This window comes from Euprymna scolopes, chromosome 10, assembly GCF_053919585.1.
Source record: "Euprymna scolopes isolate OS-2025 chromosome 10, ASM5391958v1, whole genome shotgun sequence".
Taxonomy (NCBI): domain Eukaryota; kingdom Metazoa; phylum Mollusca; class Cephalopoda; order Sepiida; family Sepiolidae; genus Euprymna; species Euprymna scolopes.
Genome location: NC_136491.1, coordinates 29,360,712 through 29,381,510, shown reverse-complemented (window position 1 = coordinate 29,381,510; position 20,799 = coordinate 29,360,712). Strand labels below are relative to the sequence as shown.

Genomic DNA, 20,799 nt, shown 5'->3' with positions numbered 1-20,799 from the left:
GCAAACAAACAGCCGACATGACGGCACGGTGAAAATTTTGTTTAACTCGATCAAAACAAAAGATAGAGACGATGTCCGTTTGCGAATCTGAAATATTACGATCTGGGAAGTATGCGGGAACCTCCAGCCAAAAAGCCTTTCATGGACATACACAAACGCTCGCGCCCATTTTGCCTTTAATGTAATATATATATATATATATATATATATATATATATATATATATATATATTTTTTTACACAATGATCACCACTTATCAAGGCCCGGAAGCCACTCAGGGATCAGGGTTATTGCAAGTACATTACGTTAGTGTGGAGATTTTATGAAGTGTTTAATTAAGGGGGCGGTTCATTAGGAATTTGTTAACATTGGACTTGAAGACATCCAAGTTGTAGTCCGGAGGGAAGCGGGCAGACGGAACAGAGTTCCACAGGCGTGCAGTTCTAAGAAAGAAGCATTGTTGATGGAATCCGCGTTTTGATTAAGGCACAGATATAGAGTGGGGGAAATTTTTCACACTGGATTCAGCTAGATGGGTGTTTTTCGTGAAAGATTGGCGAGGGGTGACCAGAGATTGGAGTTCAGACGAGCACTTGCCATGGAAATAGCGATAAAACAAGGATAGGCTCGCAACGTCTCTTCTGTGGGAGAGAGGTTGCAGGGTAGAGAAAAGGGCATCCCCCACTAAGCCACGAAGTCTATTTTGTACTCTGTCAAGGCAGGATAGGCTGTTTTTAGCAGCTCCTGCCCAGATATGGCAACAGTATTCCATCCTTGGACGTACTTGGCTTTTATATAGATAGAGAATTGCATCAGTAGTGAGATATCTTCTGGAGCAGTAGAAGGATCCCACCATCTTTCTAGCGACCTTGGCAACAGACTTGATGTACGTGTTCCATTTCAGATCAGGAGTAAAGATCAAACCCAGAAGCTTGTCAAAACACAGGGCCTCACCCAGACGAGAGCCATATCCATCACAATTGATGCCAGATGGGGATCAGAGCGTTGACGATGTAAGGATAGGAGTTTGGTGTTGGATGCATTAAAGGTAACCAGCCACATCTTCCCCCACTGAACCATGCGCTCGAGATCAGAGGAGAGAGAATCAAAGAGAACTTTGTCATTTACAGCCTTTGATATGTTGCCGTAGATGGTCGTGTCATCAGCATAGATGTCAACGAATGATTTAAGTATGTGTTTAGGGAGGTCATTGATGTAGATCAGGAAGAGAGTTGGGCCCAGGATTGACCCCTGAGGGCCTCCAGCATTTATATTGCAGGCCTCCGATTTTATTCCATCTACCACTACTCTTATGAGCCTATCAGAGAGAAATGATTTAATGATAGAGAAAACATTTCCAGTTATACCGTAGCTGGAAATCTTGTGAAGTAGACCCTTATGCCATACCTTGTCGAAGGCCTTTGATATGTCAAGAGCAATCGCCCTAGAAAGGAAGCCTTTGTCAAGAGATTCACTAATCCTATGGGATATAACCGTCAGCACATCTGCGGTAGATCTTGCAGAGCGGAAACCATATTGTGTGTCACTAAGGACGTTATTCCTGCTTGCATTTTCATCAAATACTTTTGTATGCAAAATCCGATCCCGCATTTTGCTAATTCCTACCCTCTGATGAGAAGGAAAGTATTTCTTCGAAACTCTGCAGATTAAGTACTATCCACTTATTAAGTGTTTCCTTTTCAGATTAAATATGTTTGTAACTCTTTTTCAAAGTATTTTTTAACATGTTTTATTAACTATTTGCTATATATATATATATATATATATATATATATATATATATATATATATATATATATATATATATATATATATATAAGCATGCCTGATTGAACACGACAGAGTTATTCTTTTTTCCGATCTTTCTGGACATCTTTTCCATTTGCCGAGTGGTCTTTTTAATTTGAGCGGACATATTATACAAAATGGCGCCCAAAGGTTATTGTTCGCCCATATTCTTCTCAAGCACTTTCTATCGGTGCATCCGATCATCATCAGGAGCGATTGTTGTTGTTTTCTTTTTTTTCTTCTTTGAGGCTTGGTGTATTTGAATTTTTTTTTCTTGGGCTATAAAGGTGGGCGCGAATTATTTTTATTTTATTTTTTTTAATTTCGATTTTCCAATTTTATAGTATATTTATTTAGCTTCTTGTTAGGTATTAAATACTGTTAGTATATTTATGTCCGTGTTAAATGAGATCCACTTTAAAAAGGGCTGTAGTTTTTTGATAAGTATGACTTCTAGTAATTTTAGTCGTCGTGTTAAGATATCGAATTTTAGTATTTTTAGTCATGTTCAATCAGACGTGCTTGAATAATGACTTGTTGCCAATGTTTATATATATATATATATATATATATATATACAGGGTAACCCCCAGCCCCCCCCCCAAAAAAAAGGGGGTCCAACTCTAATTAGGCCCTGTTTCTTAGTGTTTTGTCCGAATGAAATGAAACTTTGGTCATAACTAGTTTATTATATTCAAAACATCACATCACAACACAAGGGTCTTTGGCCTTTTTTTCTCCGTTCTACAGCATATGTTCTAGATGGCCTCCATTTAGATTTTGTTTTTGTTTTTTTTTGGAGGGGGTCACCCTGTATATATATGTATATATATATATGGGATACAAAAAAAAAAAAAACTGGCCCCAACTCTAATTAGGCCCCGTTTCTTAGTGTTTTGTCTGAATGAAATGAAACTTTGGTCATAACTAAGTTTATTATATTCAAAACATCACATCAAAACACTAGGTTCTTTGGCCTTTTTTTCTCCGTTGACTGTAAAATGCTCAGAAAAACAATTGAATGTCCTCTGTGTTCTTTGGGTCACCGTGTATATAGTAAAATTTTGGAGCTACATATTGCAATTAACTTATACAGATTTTTCTGCATTTCATCTTTGCGAGGATTCGTCAGTCTATATAGATACACACGCTACATATGTATGTTAGATGAAACACTTGATGTTATATAAATAAGTGAAAGAAAAATACTATCTTTTAAATAATTAAATAAAAGTAAAAAGTTATGAATGAGAAGCAATCATTTTGTTATATAATTGCATCATAATTTTGTGTTTGTCTACAACGTTTATATCACTATTAAAGAACACTTTGAGATTTTTGCTTGTTCTGCTAGACACATAACTAAGGCGAGATGAATTTTACATAGATGCTGTGAGCTAAATCTTTGATGAAACGACATTAGAAAAACTTAGTAATCTTATATATAAACGGCAATATGTCTGTCTCCATATTTTCAAACTCTATCCCCTCCAAAACTAAAAGTCGCAGAGCGGCACTAGTGGCCTCAAATTATTAAATTTTTTACGGGCCGTTCTTTTATGGGTCTTTCGCCGGCTAAAATTGTTTTTAAGGGGTCAGAAATGGGTCAAAATTAAAAAAAAAAAATCGTTATACATTTTGTACATTAATCTTAGTTTATTTTTAATTTGTAATTAGTTTATATGTGTCACGTTGGTACAGTGGTAACGTCACCAACTTTGAATGCTACAGTTCCAGTTTCGATTCTAGCTGATGGCACCTAAATACTTTTCTTTTTTTTACTTTTGAAATCACGACTCTATAATAATATATATGAAATCTGGACAAATTAAAATATTGTATTTAAGCATATCTTACGCCCGGGAAAAGTTCCCCCCTACCCTGCTAGTACTAGATATTTTAAAGGCATAGAACACAAGAGTAGACTGAATCTTATGAAGATCGAAGACTCCTGAAGAAACTAGAGAAACCGTGAGCAGATGACGATAATTGTTTGAAAAATGTAAATACAATATTTAAAAAAAATAGAAATCGCCCCAGACAAGGTACGAAGCCTATTGATGTAAAGAGGTAACAAGAATGAAAGCTGATCATTGGAAAGACAATTCAGTATGTTCTTGAAAAGACCAAGGCTATAGGTAGGAGGAAAACAGTCAGCAGGAAAAGAGTTTCACGGGTCTGCAGTTACTCGAAAAAAAAAAAGCTACTGGAATAGGAAGCTGAGATAACAAAACAGCGAATTGATCATGGCCATCAGACCAACGAATCAAACGAACCAGAACAAAAGAAGAATGCTGTCAAATATGGTGTCAAATATATTTGTAAATGAGATTTGGTATCTGTTGAAGCCGAAACTATACTATTATTTTTTATTAATAATAGGACAGCATGCATGTTATTTATTTTGTGTATCATGCTTACATCCGAGTGACTGTCGTTTAATTGTTATGGACTTCCATTTCTTGTAAAAAATAAGTTTAACAAGAATCTATATATATAAAAGGCAAAATAGGCACAAGGGTTTGTGTATGTTCGCTGTCGGTTAAATTCCACGAGAAGTTTTCCTATACTTCCAAGATCATAATATCTGAGATTCGCAAACGGACACCGTTTCTTTCCTTTTTTTTTTTTTTGACGAGTTAAAATAATTCCCACCGTGCTGTCGTCTTGAGTGTTTGTTAGTCTTTTTCATATAATAAAGCAAAACTATTCGAACGCAAATGGGAAGCTTGGCCTTCAGGCCAGGATTTCTGATGTTTCACTTGAGTTAATTGGTCCTCGGTCAATGTAGAATGTAGTGGAAACCCTTCATACTGAGGCAATTACTTTTTTTTTTGAGGGGGGGGGGATACTGCCAGAGTGCCACCTTTTTGGAGGGAGCTGGTTTTCTCCCACATTAAAAACGACCTTGTGTTTAATTTGATTTCGTGGGGAAGCAAATAAATAAAACAACAGGAAGCTTACCTGCCCCCGGCCAGGTTAAAAAGCAACTTTCATTTCTGTGCATGCGTGGCAACTCCTATGATTCTTAAGTTAATTATCAATTCATTGAATTCACTCTCCTCTTTGGTTTAATGGCTAGCGAGGAAGACTAATTACCCTACGTTTTTGAGTTCAGTCCGACCTCTTTCTTTATCTTTTTTTGAATTTTTTTATTTCGTTCTCGTGCCAATATCCTCCACCCAGGCAAAAGTTAATTACTAACTCACTGAATTCACTATCCTCTTTGGTTTAATGATTAGCATGGAAAAGTAATTACCTATCTTTCTGTCTATCTTCTTTTTTATTTTAACCATGTGGAAGTCATTCTTAACATCGCTCTGTCCTTGTGACAATATCCTCCACCCAGGCAACGCCAGGTACTCACCGCTAGTTCTTCATAAGTTTTGGTTTTGGTTTCGGTTTCGATGATAGCTGATGGCACTCCAGTAATCTATTTTTTTTTGATAAATAATTTTATCAGGAATTATTCATAAGCTTTGGGTTCACTTTCAATAATAGCTGAAAGAACTCTCTCTCTCTCTCTCTATATATATATTTTTTTGATTAGTTTTGGTTTTGGTTTCGATTTAAGCTGATGCACCCAAGTCATATGGATATATATATATATATATATATATATATATATATATATATATATATATATTTTAAATCGCAACTTTATAATATATAAAAATCGATAGAACATTAACTCTATAATAAAATATACAAAATCTGCAAGAATTAAAATAATCATATTTAAGCATACTTTAAGACCGGGCTATGCCAGGCGTCCCTGTTAGTTTAGATAAATGTTTTTGCAGTTTTGATAAAAGAGCTACAATAATATCAGAGCGTCTCTATTTATGCTGAACATCTACAGAACATCAATATATTACATATGAATGAATCCCCTGTGGAATTTCCACAGGTCTCGCTAGTTTCAATTAATTGTATTATTTTGATGCTTTTTAGGAGAGAGGTAGTGTAGTATCTTTTCTGTGCTCATGATACCATCCTCCTATACATTACCTCCTCCTTGGGGGAAGGTAGAGTTGTATATGTTTGTGTGATATGATACCAACTCCCCAGGCATAGCCACCTCCTATAGGAGTGTAGATCGATTCAATATATGTTTGTTCGTTATGATACCATATATCAACGTTTTAATCGATGTAACCTCCGACCTTCTTCATGTGTATCTTTTCAAACTCTTTATTCTGTTGAACTCAGGAATTTGTACGGAATTTCAAGTAGAACCCTTTATTTACTTCATGGAGGTTCCATCAGCCATGACTGGATAGATATCCTAAATAATTTTGAATTTTATTTTTCGGTCGCACACACTGAGCATTGACCATTCAACCTCCAGGAGAATATCCGTAAGGACCCGTGGTGCAGTGATTAGAGTGCTTGGAAAACTCAATTGTAAAAAGTTACCTCCTGAAGGTTGAAGGTTCAATCCTCAGTGTGGACGACTGAAAAATACAGTTGCAAATTACTTAGGACCTCTATCCAGTCATGGCTGACGGAACAAGAGCACGCTACCCCCATGAAGGTTCCGCTCGAAATTCTGTCCAAATTCCCGAGTTTGACAAGATACATCTGAAGAAGATATTAGATTACCTCGACCGAAACGTTGATATATGGTATCGTACCGAACAAACATGTATTGAATCGATCTATGTTCATATAACACTGAAATTAACAAGAAATAATAATCATACACCAACGATGGTTTATAACGAGTAAAATCTTTGTTTGGATGGATAAATAACGTGTACAAGCATATATCGGCAAGTTGAAATGCATAATGTTCATTTCAACTTGCCGACATATTTTTTATTTCTTTCTGCGCATGTCAAAATTCAGTTTATTACTTTAAGTCGTTTAATATTAAATCTTTCTTACCTATCTCTCAATAGCTACATCGGTAGGAGATGCGGCTAAAGCATTAAATGTTTTGATTTCGATTCTAGCTGATGGCACCGAATAGAGAATTGGCTCTGTAATAATAAATAGAAAATCTGCATGAATTAAAATATATTTAAGCGTAATTTTCACATCATTTGCGTCGATTTTCCCTAACTAAAACCAAGGTATGAAGTTTTACATGGGTTCGAATATCCTGTATATTAAGTTCAAGTCTGTAGACCAAAAACTGATAGAGAAGTTTGGTAGGCAAACTTTTTTAAAGAAATATATATACGCATACATAAATATATATAGAAAGAGGTTTGTGTTTACTGTAAACATTTTACCCAAATATTATGCAAGTATAAATCATGTAGAATATCTGCATGAATATAATTACACGTAATAGTTAACTAAAGATGATCATACCATTAGTAAACGATAAAAACTAATAGGGAATTAATTAAAATGAATGTTTAAAAGAATATGCAAATTAGCTAGATCTTTTGCAGATGAATGCAATTGCACAATCTATGATTTAAAAAAAATTATATTTTCTTTTTAAGTAAATCGAAAAAAAGGTTCACCATTTTTCTTTCTTGGCCTTTGGGCCAGGATTAAAGTATAGTATCTGTTCTGATGCTTCATTTAAGTTAATCAGTCCTTAGTCAATGGAGGGGAACCCCTCTTATTCTGAGACGATTACTATTTTTGGATACTGCCAGAGTGCCCCTTTTTGCCTTTTTTAAGGGAGCTGCCTCCCTCCACATTAAAAACGACTTTGTGTCACATTTGCTTTTCGTGGGGAAGGAAATCAATTCCTAAATAAATAGAAAAAACGATTTTAATATGAATATCAACACACACACACACACGCATACACACAGATTATAGGATTATAGATATCAGTGCTTGCGTGTCCAATTGACTATTCCCATAAAAAAAACTGAAAAACAAACTAATTAGGAATTAAAATGAATGTTTAAAAGAATATGCAAATTAGATGTTTTGCAGATGAATGCAATTCCACAGCCTAACAAGGTTGTATTTTCTTTTTAAATAAATAAAAGAAAGGGGCTTTTAATATGAATATCAATACAAAAAAAATTATAGCAGTGCTTGCGTGTCCAATTGACTGTTCCAGCATCTTAGAGTGAGGCAGAGTAACAGCTTAATTTCCCAGGCTTTGCAATCTATACCCCATTTTCACAGTTTTCCAAGGTGCCAGTTTTTTTTTTTTTTTTTTTTCTAGGATGTCAATAAAACAAGACGTTAACGTTGAAATAAACCAATAAACAAAACCCCTTACCAATTAAATAATGCTGAAATACCTGCTCACCTGGTGATCATTACAAACATATCTAGTTTTTTATCAGTTCGCAAACATATTTAACAGAATAATATTCCAAAAACTCTCAACTAAATGTAAAATGTAAATGAGAAAATAAATAAATAAACAAACAATGATTCCTTGTATTTTGTTAAGATTTACACAATGAATCAGCGTCTTGTTTGTTGCAAACCGTATCACATGTTACTATGGAAACAGTTTCTGGTTTCTAACTTTTGTTGGATGTTTTTCTTCGTGTATAATATTTCAAATAAGCTGCTTCTGCACTTAGCGGAATTTATGCGTAGTCACGTTTGTCAAGGTGTCCGTTCTCTTTCATGCTAATATAAAATGAATGTAGACGTGGCAAATAAAAAATGTAAACCCAGCTAATAGATTACATTCTTTGCTTTCAAGAGGATTGGCTAAAAGCGAAGTTATTACATATTACTTAGCAGTAATGTAATTTGAGTATAGATATTTATAAAATGCAAATGTTTAAGGGTTGACCGGCAAGGTCAGATGCAAATAGACCTGATTGGTTGGTTTACTCAGGTGATATAAAAAAAAATGTAATTTATATTTTACATTTTGTTGAAGGAGCATGCAGGTGTTTTAGATCATGATAGGATGTTTCAGTTAAAAGCTAAAGAAATATGTATGTCACCACTTCCCTAGAGGAGTTCATAATTTTTTATTTATTTTTTTTTTTTTTTACACAGTGATCACCACTTATCAAGGCCCGGAAGCCACTCAGGGATAAGGGTTATTGCAAGTACATTACGTTAGTGTGGAGATTTGATGGAGTGTTTACTTAAGGGGGCGGTTCTTTTTTTTTTTTTTTATTACATTTTCACCCCAAACAAGGCACATTGCCACTTTGGTGTAGGGGGCTACTATCAGGGGAAACATCTACTGGGGTACTATGTAGGGATTAGGGCAGCGAGATGTTGGTTCACGTTGCACTTGAACTTATGCATGTCAGTACAGTTGGGGAAGCAGTGACCCGGAATGGAATTCCAAAGTCTAGCAGTTCTGGGGAAGAAACTACTGGAGTAGAAGGATCTTTTACATCTAGGGATCTCTACAGTGTGGGGGTGGGATTTTGCAGCTTGTCGGGTCTGTCGAGGGTGTTCACGTCGTGGGGGCACAAGTGCTTGCAGTTCTTCAGAGCATTCACCATTATAATACTTGTAGAACAGGCAGAGGGATGCAACGTTTCGACGATGGGACAGAGGCTGAAGTTTTGATGCCAGTTTAGGGCCTATCAGATTTGCGACTCTCTTTTGAACCCTGTCAAGGAGCGAGAGACAAGTAGCCGATGCACCGGCCCAAATATGACAGCAATACTCCATACATGGGCGAATAGTGGCCTTATAGAGGTACAGGATACTTTCGGGTGTTAAAAGTTTTCTAGCACGGTAGAGAGAGCCCACCTTCCTTGCAGCGGCCCTGGCAATGCCCTCGATGTAACTGTTCCAACTCATGTTTCCAGTGAACGTTAGGCCAAGGAGCTTGAGAGACGTACTCTCAGATAAAGAGTCGTTGGCCATTGCTATAGGTGGTAGAGAAGGTTTCTTGTAATTATTGAATGAAACCAGTTTTGTCTTGGTGGCATTGAACGTTACCATCCATTTTTGTCCCCATTCCACTACTGATTTTTTTTTTTATTACATTTTCACCCCAAACAAGGCAAATTGCCACTTTGGTGTAGGGGGCTACTATCAGGGGCAACAACTACTGGGGTACTATGTAGGGATTTGGGCAGCAAGGTGTCGGTTCACGTTACACTTGAACTTCTGCACGTCAGTACTGTTGGGGAAGCAGGGACCTGGAATGGAATTCCAGAGTCTTGCGGTTCTGGGGAAGAAACTATTGGAGTAAAAAGATCTTTTACATCTAGGGACCTCTACAGTGTGGGGGTGGGATCTAGTAGCCTGTCGGGTTTGTCGAGGGTGCTCGCGTCGTGGGGGCACAAGTGATTGCAGTTCATCAGAGCATTCACCACTAAAATACTTGTAGAACAGGCAGAGGGATGCAACATTTCGTCGATGGGACAGAGGCTGAAGCTTAGATGCCAGTTCAGGGCCTATCAGATTTGCGACTCTCTTTTGAACCTTGTCAAGGAGCGAGAGACTAGTAGCAGATGCACCAGCCCAGATGTGGCAGCAATACTCCATACATGGGCGAATGGTGGCCTTATAGAGGTACAGGATACTTTCGGGTGTTAGTAGTTTTCTAGCACGGTAGAGAGAGCCCACCTTTCTTGCAGCGGCCCTGGCAATGCCTTCAATGTAATTGTTCCAACTCATGTTTCCTGTGAACGTTAGGCCAAGGAGTTTGAAAGATGGACTCTCAGATAAAGAGTCGTTGGCCATTGCTATTGGTGGTAGAGAGGGTTTCTTGTAATTATTGAATGAAACTAGTTTAGTCTTGGCAGCATTGAACGCGACCAACCACTTTTGTCCCCATTCCACTACAGATTGGAGGTCTTCCTCTAGTGTTTCTGCCATTACTTTAGATATATGTTCGTTTGTTTTCCTGTCGTGCCTGCTATAGAGTGTGGTGTCATCAGCATATATCCCCATCTCAGAGGCAATCTTGTCGGGGAGGTCATTTATGAATATCAGGAACAGCAGAGGTCCCAGGATAGATCCTTGGGGCACTCCCGCATTTATATCATATTGTTTAGATGTACGACCGTCGAGGACAACCTGGATTTTTCTCTTATCTAAGAAGGATTTAATTACGTTAAGTATTCTACCAGTGATACCGTAAGATCTAATCTTCCTGAGGAGACCCTCATGCCATACCCTGTCAAAAGCCTTAGATATATCTAGAGCTACCGCTCGTCCCTCTCCCGCTTTGTCCAGTGAATGGTATATGCGTTCAGAGATTACAGTGAGGATGTCTGCCGTGGAACGGGCTTGTCTAAATCCATATTGACGGTCGGTCAGAAGTTTAGCATCTGTAAGGTGCTGGACTAGAGCATGGTTAATTAAGGTCTCAAATATTTTGGCAAAAAGTGGGAGGAGGCTAATAGGGCGATAATTTAATGGGTCAGTTCTTTCGCCAGAATTCTTGAATACTGGTACTACAGAAGCAGTTTTCCAACAGCTCGGAAAGCAAGATTCATTAAGGCATTTGTTGTAGAGTTTGGAGAGAACTGGAGCTACTTCGGCTGAGCACTTTTTTAATAGCACAGCTGGGATGAGGTCGGGTCCACATGCTTTGGAAGTGTCAAGGTGTTTTATGATAGCATGCACCTGAGCAGGGGTGATTTTCAGGTCGTCTAGCGTGGCGTCTGTCCGCATAGGAAATTGAGGTAGGGGGTGGTTTAGAGGGTCCAGTGTGGAGTTTGAGGCAAAGCGACTGGCAAGCATGTAAGCCTTCTCGGTTGCTGAGCAAAGAACCTCGTGATTGTTGGTTCATTAGGAATTTGTTAACATTGATTGTGATTGTTGGTTCATTAGGAATTTGTTAACATTAGACTTGAAGACATCCAAGTTGTAGTCCGGAGGGAAGCAGGCAGACGGAACAGAGTTCCACAGGCGTGCAGTTCTAAGAAAGAAGCTTTGTTCATGGAATCCACGTTTTGATTTAGGCCCAAATATATAGAGTGGGGGTAATTTTTCACAGTGGATTCAGCTAGATGGGTGTTTTTCGTGAAAGATTGGCGAGGGGGGACCAGAGATTGGAGTTCAGACGAGCACCTGCCATGGAAATAACGATAAAACAAGGATAGGCTCGCAACGTCTCTTCTGTGGGAGAGGGGTTGCAGGGTAGAGAAAAGGGCATCCCCCACTAAGCCACGAAGTCTATTTTGTACTCTGTCAAGGCATAATAGGCTGTTTTTGGCAGCTCCTGCCCAGATATGGCAACAGTATTCCATCCTTGGACGTACTTGGCTTTTATATAGATAGAGAATTGCATCAGTAGTGAGATATCTTCTGGAGCGGTAGAAGGATCCCACCATCTTTCCAGCGACCTTGGCAACAGACTTGATGTACGGATACTCTAACTTAACATCTAAATCTGACCCACAAGATCGCCATGTGCATAGAATATGTGCCTACATTAAAGATGGCTTCCCATGTGGCAGGGATATCTCCAGAGAAGATCCTAATTTACCTTATATGTGCTTCCGGGTTGCACTTGCTTACACCACTGCATTTATATTTGCCCTCTATCGGCCCCATAACAGTGGAGATACTATCTTTAAAAGCATATCTGAGAAAATAGACCACATCCGGTCTGCATATCCCTCGGCTAACATCCACATCTGTGGTGACTTCAACATCCATAACGTGGAATGGCTGACCCACTCAAATAAGACGGACGATGAGGGGAGCTTCTGTCATGATTTTGCCATTGCTTATGATCTCATTCAGATTGTTCGTGAGCCCACCCGTGTACCCGATACTACAGGTCAATATGCAAGCTGCCTAGACCTTTTTCTCTCAACTTCCCCTGAGCTATGTTCATGTTCCGTTCTTTCTCCTCTAGGATCCTTCGACCACTCTGTCGCATCAGTTAAGATAAAAATGAAATGTAATAAATCTCCAGACGTACCCCTCCACTGTACTGTATACCTATACTCCATGGCTGACTAGGATAGCTTCTGTACATTTATATCTGATCTACCTCTGCATTCCATGTTTAAAAAGGATGTGTCCTCTATAGTATCAGACCTGACGAATGGTTAATTGTAGGCATAGACCGATTCATACCATCTAAAAAATTCCAACAAAAACTTAATAGCCAGCGATAGTTCTCCCCAGAATGTGCTGCTGCTATCGCGCACAGAAATCACTTTTTCCATAGATACCAACGTAATAGATGCACTGAGACTAAAGCTGCTTTCAGGAACGCCAGCAACCACTGTAAAAGAGTAAAAAAAAAAAAAATGCAAGCGAGCTATATGCTTAGTCCGTTAAATCCAAAGTAGCTGATCAGCGGCTTGGTTCCCACCAGTTTTGGCAAATAATAAATAGGATCCTGAACAGAAGTGTGCGTTCTATCCCAACCATCATCAATGGACCAGAGGTCATCTCGTCAGCTTCAGACAAGGCCAAATTATTTGCCAAGAATTTGCAGCTAATTCTACCCCATGCGACGAAGGCCATCAGCTCCCCATATTTCCTCCTATAACACAGAACACGTTAGGTAACATAGAAATATCTATGCATGAGGTCGCCAAGCTAATCAAGAGCCTTGATTCCAGTAAAGCAACTGGCCCTGATGGCATCCCAATTATAGTGTTAAAAAAACTTCCACCAGAACTTGCTCCCATACTTACGAAACTGTTTAAGTGTTGCCTCAAGGAGAAGTGCTTTCCAACACCCTGGAAAACCTCCAGTATGCCGTGTATTTAAGAACTCAGGTGATAAGTCATCTCCCTCTCAGTACAGACCAATAAGTCTCCTGTGTGTCATGAGTAAGTTGCTGGAATCCATATTAAATAGAGAAATAGTCAACCACCTCAGCAGAAATAACCTTCTTAGTGACACGCAATATGGTTTCTGTTCTGCAAGATCTACCGCAGATGTGCTAACGGTTATCTCATAGGATTAGTGAATCTCTTGACAAAGGTTTCCTTTCTAGGGCAATTGCTCTTGACATATCAAAGGCCTTTGACAAGCTTTGGCATAAAGGGCTACTTCACAAGATTTCCAGCTACGGTATAACTGGAAATGTTCTCTCTATCATTAAATCATTTCTCTCCGATAGGCTCATAAGAGTAGTGGTTGATGGACAAAAATCAGAGGCCTGCAGTATTAATGCTGGAGTCCCTCAAGGGTCCATCCTGGGCCCAACTCTCTTCGTGATCTACATCAATGATCTCCCTAAACACATACTTAAATTATTCGTTGACATCTATGCTGATGACACGACCATCTATGGCAACACATCAAAGGCTGTAAATGACAAAGCTCTCTCTCTCTCTCCTCTGATCTCGAGCGCGTGGTTCAGTGGGGGAAGACGTGGCTGGTTACCTTTAATGCATCTAAAACCAAGCTCCTATCTTTACATCATCAATGCTCTGATCCCCATCTGGCATCAATTGAAATGGATGGCTCTCGTCTAGGAGAAGCCCTATGTTTTGACAAGCTCCTGGGCTTCACCTTCACTCCTGATCTGAAATGGAACACCTACACCAAGTCTGTTGCCAAGGTCGCTGGAAAGATGGTGGGATCCTTCTACTGCTCCAGAAGTTATCTCACTACTGATGCAATTCTCTATCTATATAAAAGCCAAGTACGTCCAAGGATGGAATACTGCTGCCATATCTGGGCAGGAGCTGCTAAAAACAGCCTATCCTGCCTTGACAGAGTACAAAATAGACTTAGTGGGGGTGCCCTTTCCTCTTCCCTGCAACCTCTCTCCCACAGAAGAGACGTTGCAAGCCTATCTTTATTTTATCGTTATTTTCATGGCAGGTGCTCGTCTGAACTCCAATCTCTGGTCACCCCTCGCCAATCTTTTACGAAAAACACCCGTCTAGTTGAATCCACTGTCAAAAACTTTCCCACCTGTTTATCTATGCCTAAATCAAAGCGTAGATTCCATGAACAAACCTTCTTTCTTTGAAGTGCACGCCTGTGGAACTCTGTTCCGTCTGCCTGCTTCCCACCTGGCTACAACCTGGATGTCTTCAAGTCCAACATAAACAAATCTCTGATGAACCGCCTCTTTAAGTAGACACTTTATTAAATCTCCACACAAACGTACTGTACTTACAATAACCCTTATCCCTGAGTGGCTTCCGGGCCTTGATAAGTGGTGACCACCTTGTAAAAAAAAAAAAAGTCAATGTTAAAATAAAGTAAAGAAATATGGATGTCAATGATGTTAAAATAAAGTAAAGAAATATGGATGTCAATAATGTTAAAATAAAGAGATATGGATGTCAATAATGTTAAAATAAATAGTAAAAAGTGGATCTTGGATTTACTTTATACTACACTCTAACCTTCCATATTTTGTTCTTTTGGTTCTCACATTCAACAAGTCGAGCGGTATTTCTGACAAGGAGGAAGAATTGTTGTTTTTCGGGTTGGATCTATCCCTATCACACTTATTGTTGACTAGTTTCTGACCTTGATTTGGTATTTTTCATTCCTTACATAGGTAGGTTCGTACATTGGCTTAAGCGATTTCCATTAACATATATATATATACATAAGTAATAGACGTCACGGTATTATAGCATAAAATTCACAATATTTTATTCAAAAAGAAGGAATATAAGAAAAAGTGAGAATTTGCTTATTCTTTGGAGTTTCAAAAATAGGCGCTTCTTCTCAAAGGACAAAGCGTTAGCAAATGGAATATATAGATAAAAATCTAATTTTGCTAGTCAGCAAAATTTTTGCAAACGGTAGTAATATAAGTTTTTGAAGGGAATATATATACATATATATATATATATATATATATATATATATATATATAAAGCTGAATGTCTGTGTGTGTGTCTGGTCACAAATAGGCTCCTATATGGTTGACTATTTTAAAAAACTGATTACATATAATGAAAGAAGATGTATCGAGACACAGGAATGGTATGTTTGATCTGGCAGAACGGTGGTTCATTAAAATTGTGGGGTCTGCGTTCGCGCCTGGTCTACAATGTATGGAAAAATATTTAAAAATTAAAAAAAAAACGTTTACAAGTGTTTTTGATATAGATGTACATGAGAATACTTTGATAAGTATGTTTTAACTTAAATAGAGATGGTATAATAAAATTATGGGGTGTTCGTTCGCGCCCGACCTCCATAGAATGGAAATATGTCACAAAGTTTAACAAGGTTTTTTAATATAGATCCACAGAATATTGTGATAAGTGTTTCAGCGTGAACAGGTATGGTATAATAAATTATGGGGTTTATCTATTTTATTTTTACTTTCATCATATTTTGCTTTGGTTTTGATACCCCCAAATTCGAAGCTATCTCTTTACAACCCTTCTTTTTCATAACCTATCATACTTTCATAAATCGGAGTCCATTTTCTGTAGGCTGTTTTTGAACCCAGTCAACGACAGGCACTTTTGCTAGTATATATATATATATATATATATATATATACATATATATATATATATATATATATATATATATATATATATATATACATATTAAGGACTGGAATTTCGTAAAAGAAACCTCTCCTGATGATGTCTCTTGCAAATTATAACTAGTTGATTGAAACATACTCATAAATGTGTAGCGATACAAAATGTTTAGATTTTTATGTAAAAATAAATAAAAAGTAAACATATACTGATTGGTTAACTCATGTTGTGTCCAAATTCACGTAATTGATCGAGAGTTTTTCTCCCTTGCACACAAATGCATGCATTAAGTCACCATTTTTAATGGGACGCATTTATATATTTTATTTATTTATTTATTTTTTTACGAACATTAAATTATCTAACTAGCAGTCATCAGCATGGCTTGACTTTGACAAGGATCGAACGCATAACTACATTGTCTGTAGACTGGTGTTTTACCATGGGTAAGTATATATATATATATATATATATATATATATATATAAAATATATTTTTAGTCATCGACATACAGTCCTGTTTCGTTGTTTCACAACTCATCAGTGCCGCTAGACTAACACCTATCTCAAGCCGAGGATCGAACCTAGAACCGTCGTGATGACAGTCGGCAGTTCTACCCCCTGACTACGGAAGCGGTGGCCGCAATTAATCTGTCCGAATGTCTATTTAAATAAACATCCGTCCGCCACTCGTAAAGTGCTCAAACGTTGTTTGTAAACAAACCGCGAGCTTCGCATTACGTTTTATTTTTTATTACCGTATCTTTCTGTTAAGTTACATTATTGTTTCAGCTACCCGGCCGTTTTTTTTTTTTTTGGTCGTCTGTAGCTTCCTCAGGAAAAGTCTGAGGAAGCTACAGACGGCCAAAAAACGGCCGGGTAGATGAAACAATAATGTAACTTAACAGAAAGATACGGTAATAAAAAATAAAACGCATATTTGCTCTACAACATTATTGAGCACTTTCTTCAGTTTTTATTAATTACCATTTCTACTAAATGTATATATATATATAAATGAAAACAAAGGGATGTAGTCGTTACCTGATATACGCAATGGTAAACTTCAAACTAATATAAATAACAGTATATATATATATATATACATATATATATATATATATATAAAATGTAATCCCAACCGAATTAAAAAAGCTCAATACGCAATAGATAGTAGAGCTTATTATAAGAGAAAGAAAATTAAAACTGTAAGTTGAGCTTTACAATCAAAATTTATTGTTCGACTGAATACTCCAAAAAACAATTTACAAAGTCCTTATTCGGCAAGAAGTTCAACTTAGTTTTAATTTTCTTTCTCTTATATATATATATATATATATATATATATATATATATATATTACACAGGCATCACCACATTATCAAGGCCAAGAAGCCACTCGAGGATAAGGGTTAAAGAGTGTACAGTAGAAATTGGACAATATAGTAATCAATTCGGTAAATTTGTTAACTTATATGAAACGGCTCATCAAGAACTTGTTTACGTTAGACTTGAAGACAACCATATTGTAGTCAGCCGGAAAGCAGGATATATATATATATATATATATATATATATATATATATATATATATATATATATATATATATATATATATATATATATAAAGAAGAGTTTGTCAGGAGTACAAAAGTATAAATGACAAAAAAAGAGAGTTCCCTTTAACCCGAGACGTCTTTCGCCATTCTCATCAAGGGCGATCGATGACATTTTGCTTTTAAAAAAGAAAGAAGGGAAAGAAGTAAAAAGATAAGATTCAAATGAGTAGGACATATTTACAATTATTATAAAATAAATAGGTACAAGAAGGAAGAAACGGGGGGGGGAATTATATGCACGATCTCGTTGACACACCGGTTCTCGCCAGATCACTAAAATTAAGCAACGTTGAACCTGGCCAGTCCCAGATGGGTGACCATTTAGGAAGACTAGGCGCTGTATGTACTCTTCAGGATTTACGAAAGCGGAATTCTCAGAGAATTCCGCTTTCATAAATAAGCATTGTTGCCTGAAGAAGTCTTTAGTTGCTAAACACTAGAAGACCGAAACATGCTCATGACTGTGTAACAACAAATTACTGCTTATGTAAAGACAAATTTGAAAGTTTAACTTGCATTAAGAGGAACAGACAATAATATTAAATGAAATATGAGCAATATAAGAACTAGAAAACAATATAATTTGTTTCTGTCTAATATATATATATATATATATATATATATATATATATATATAATATTCAAATAAAAGATGAGGAATACGAGTTATATATAACTTTATTATATCATCAATATTTTTTTAAATGGTTTTCTGAATTTTCACTTTAACTTTTCCTTATTGTTCTGATGATATAATAACTTTATAAATAACTTGTATCCCTCATCTTTTATTTTAATATTATATATATATATATATATATATATATATATATATATATATATATATATATATATATATATGTATATAGTCAGAAATAAATGATATTGTTTTCTAATTCTTTCATGCTTAGCTGAATAATTTATTCTTTGATTTAATTGGATCTTCCACACACAAAAGTCTATCATCCTCATCACAGGATGTTTGAGTTTTTCTTTTTCTTTTATCACTTCTTAGTTATCAATAATTAATCAAAGAAACTTTCATCTTGTCAACAAATACTAAAATCTCATCTTCTAATCTTTTGATTGAATCTCATCTTTCAAAAAGTTTCCTTTTTTTTTTTCCTTTACGATTGCACTTATTCTATATAAGGAATTGTTTTCAGTTTTTTTACCGAACGGGTCTTAGCGGAAAGAAATGTGTTAAAAAAAAAAAAGAAAAGATTTGATTGGTTGTTTGGTTAAATGTTGCAGGCAATGGTGATAAATGCTTTTGCAGATTCTCCCTTCAGAAGTTATTTATTTATTTTTTTTTATTTTATTTATTTATTTTATTTATTTATTTTATTTTTTTTATTTTTTTAAATTTATTTATTTTTTTATTTTATTTATTTATTTTATTTATTTATTTTATTTTTTTAATTTTTTTTTAATTTATTTATTTTTTTATTTATTTATTTTTTAATTTTATTTATTTATTTTATTTTTTTTTTAATTTATTTATTTATTTTTTTATTTTATTTTATTTATTTATTTTATTTATTTATTTTTTAATTTTATTTATTTATTTTATTTATTTATTTTATTTTTTTAATTTTTTTTAATTAATTTATTTTTTTATTTTATTTATTTATTTTATTTATTTATTTTATTTTTTTTTAATTTATTTATTTTTTTATTTATTTATTTTTTAATTTTATTTATTTATTTTTTTTTTTTTTTAATTTATTTATTTATTTTTTTATTTTATTTTATTTTTTTTTTCATAATTTTCTTTACAATGTATTCACAGCATTTGCAATTATTTTAAAAAAAAAAGTTTAGGATGAGTTGATAAGCAAAATTGACGATTGCGAGTCTGGCATTCAACGAGCCTGGAAATGTTCTACTCTCTCTCTCTCGCCTGAACTGGCTTCCTCCAAAGAAGGAAGTGTCTAGGGAATATCAATTTCACAAGTAGTCTCCAGTCGCTTATATATCCCAATTAGACGAAATGACAATGTTGTTTTGAAGTTCTTGCAGGAAGATGTCAACGTTCTCCTACATACAGCACCTGGTATTCCCAAATTGTCATCCACCTGGTACTGACGTTAATGTCGATAATACCACGGTATTATAATGCTTATAACACCATATTATTTTTTTTTACTACTTCCCACCCCTCTATATTCCGTCCCTATTGCATTTTCATGGCGATGAAGTTCAAGAACAATTAAAACTTTTTTATTTTTTACTTGCCGTTGCGCGGCTGGTTATCCATTTGATATCATGGCTCCGTCACTCATTGGCCTGGCAAACAAGGACTTGTCACGCATAGTACGGCATTATAATGCTCATACCATCATATTACTTGTTTTTACTACTCCTCTCTAAGTTTCGCCACTAATATAGTCGGACGAAGCTAAAATATTTCCAAACTCTCTGAATTAGTGTCTTATATATATATATACTGTTTAAATTTCATTAAAATCACAATTGTATTTTTCGGTCGCCCACACTGAGGATTGAACCTTCAACCTTCAGGAGAATATCACTTTAACAATTGATTTTTCAAAGTACTCTAACCATTGCGTCACGGGTCCTTGCACCTGAAGAAGGTCGGAGGTTACATCGACCGAAACGGTGTGAAAATCACACTCAAGATGAGAACAGTAGTCCGATGAATGTAAATAATACGAATATCTAATCCTCATCTCAAAAATTCAGGTACGAAGACATGAAATCTACTGAAAAAAATATATCTCGTTATTGTATGAAACATTTACGCTATGAAACAAATAATAATATAATGATAATATAGGATGGAGCAAAAAACAAAACAAAAAAAGTTGATTGAATAATTACTTACATTTCATCATGGTTTAGCACAATTTGTTTGCTTTAAAGAAAGAATAAAATAACGACTATATGATTTGCGTGTTCAAAATGAAAATCGGGTTTATATTACTGTACACATAGATTCGAAAAAGTTGTCAAGAAACAAATATATAACAAGTAAATGTTATCAAAGGCAAGATAAGTTACTTTTCTACCTAACTGGATATGTTTTCAATTTTTTATTTAATGT

General features: G+C 35.8%; 1 protein-coding gene across 1 annotated transcript in view; it reads left to right on the top strand.

Annotated features, from left to right (window-relative positions):
• Positions 1–20,799, top strand: part of LOC145285897 (uncharacterized) — a 417,018-nt gene that overhangs the window by 269,360 nt on the left and 126,859 nt on the right. The gene's annotated exons all lie outside the window — the stretch shown is intronic.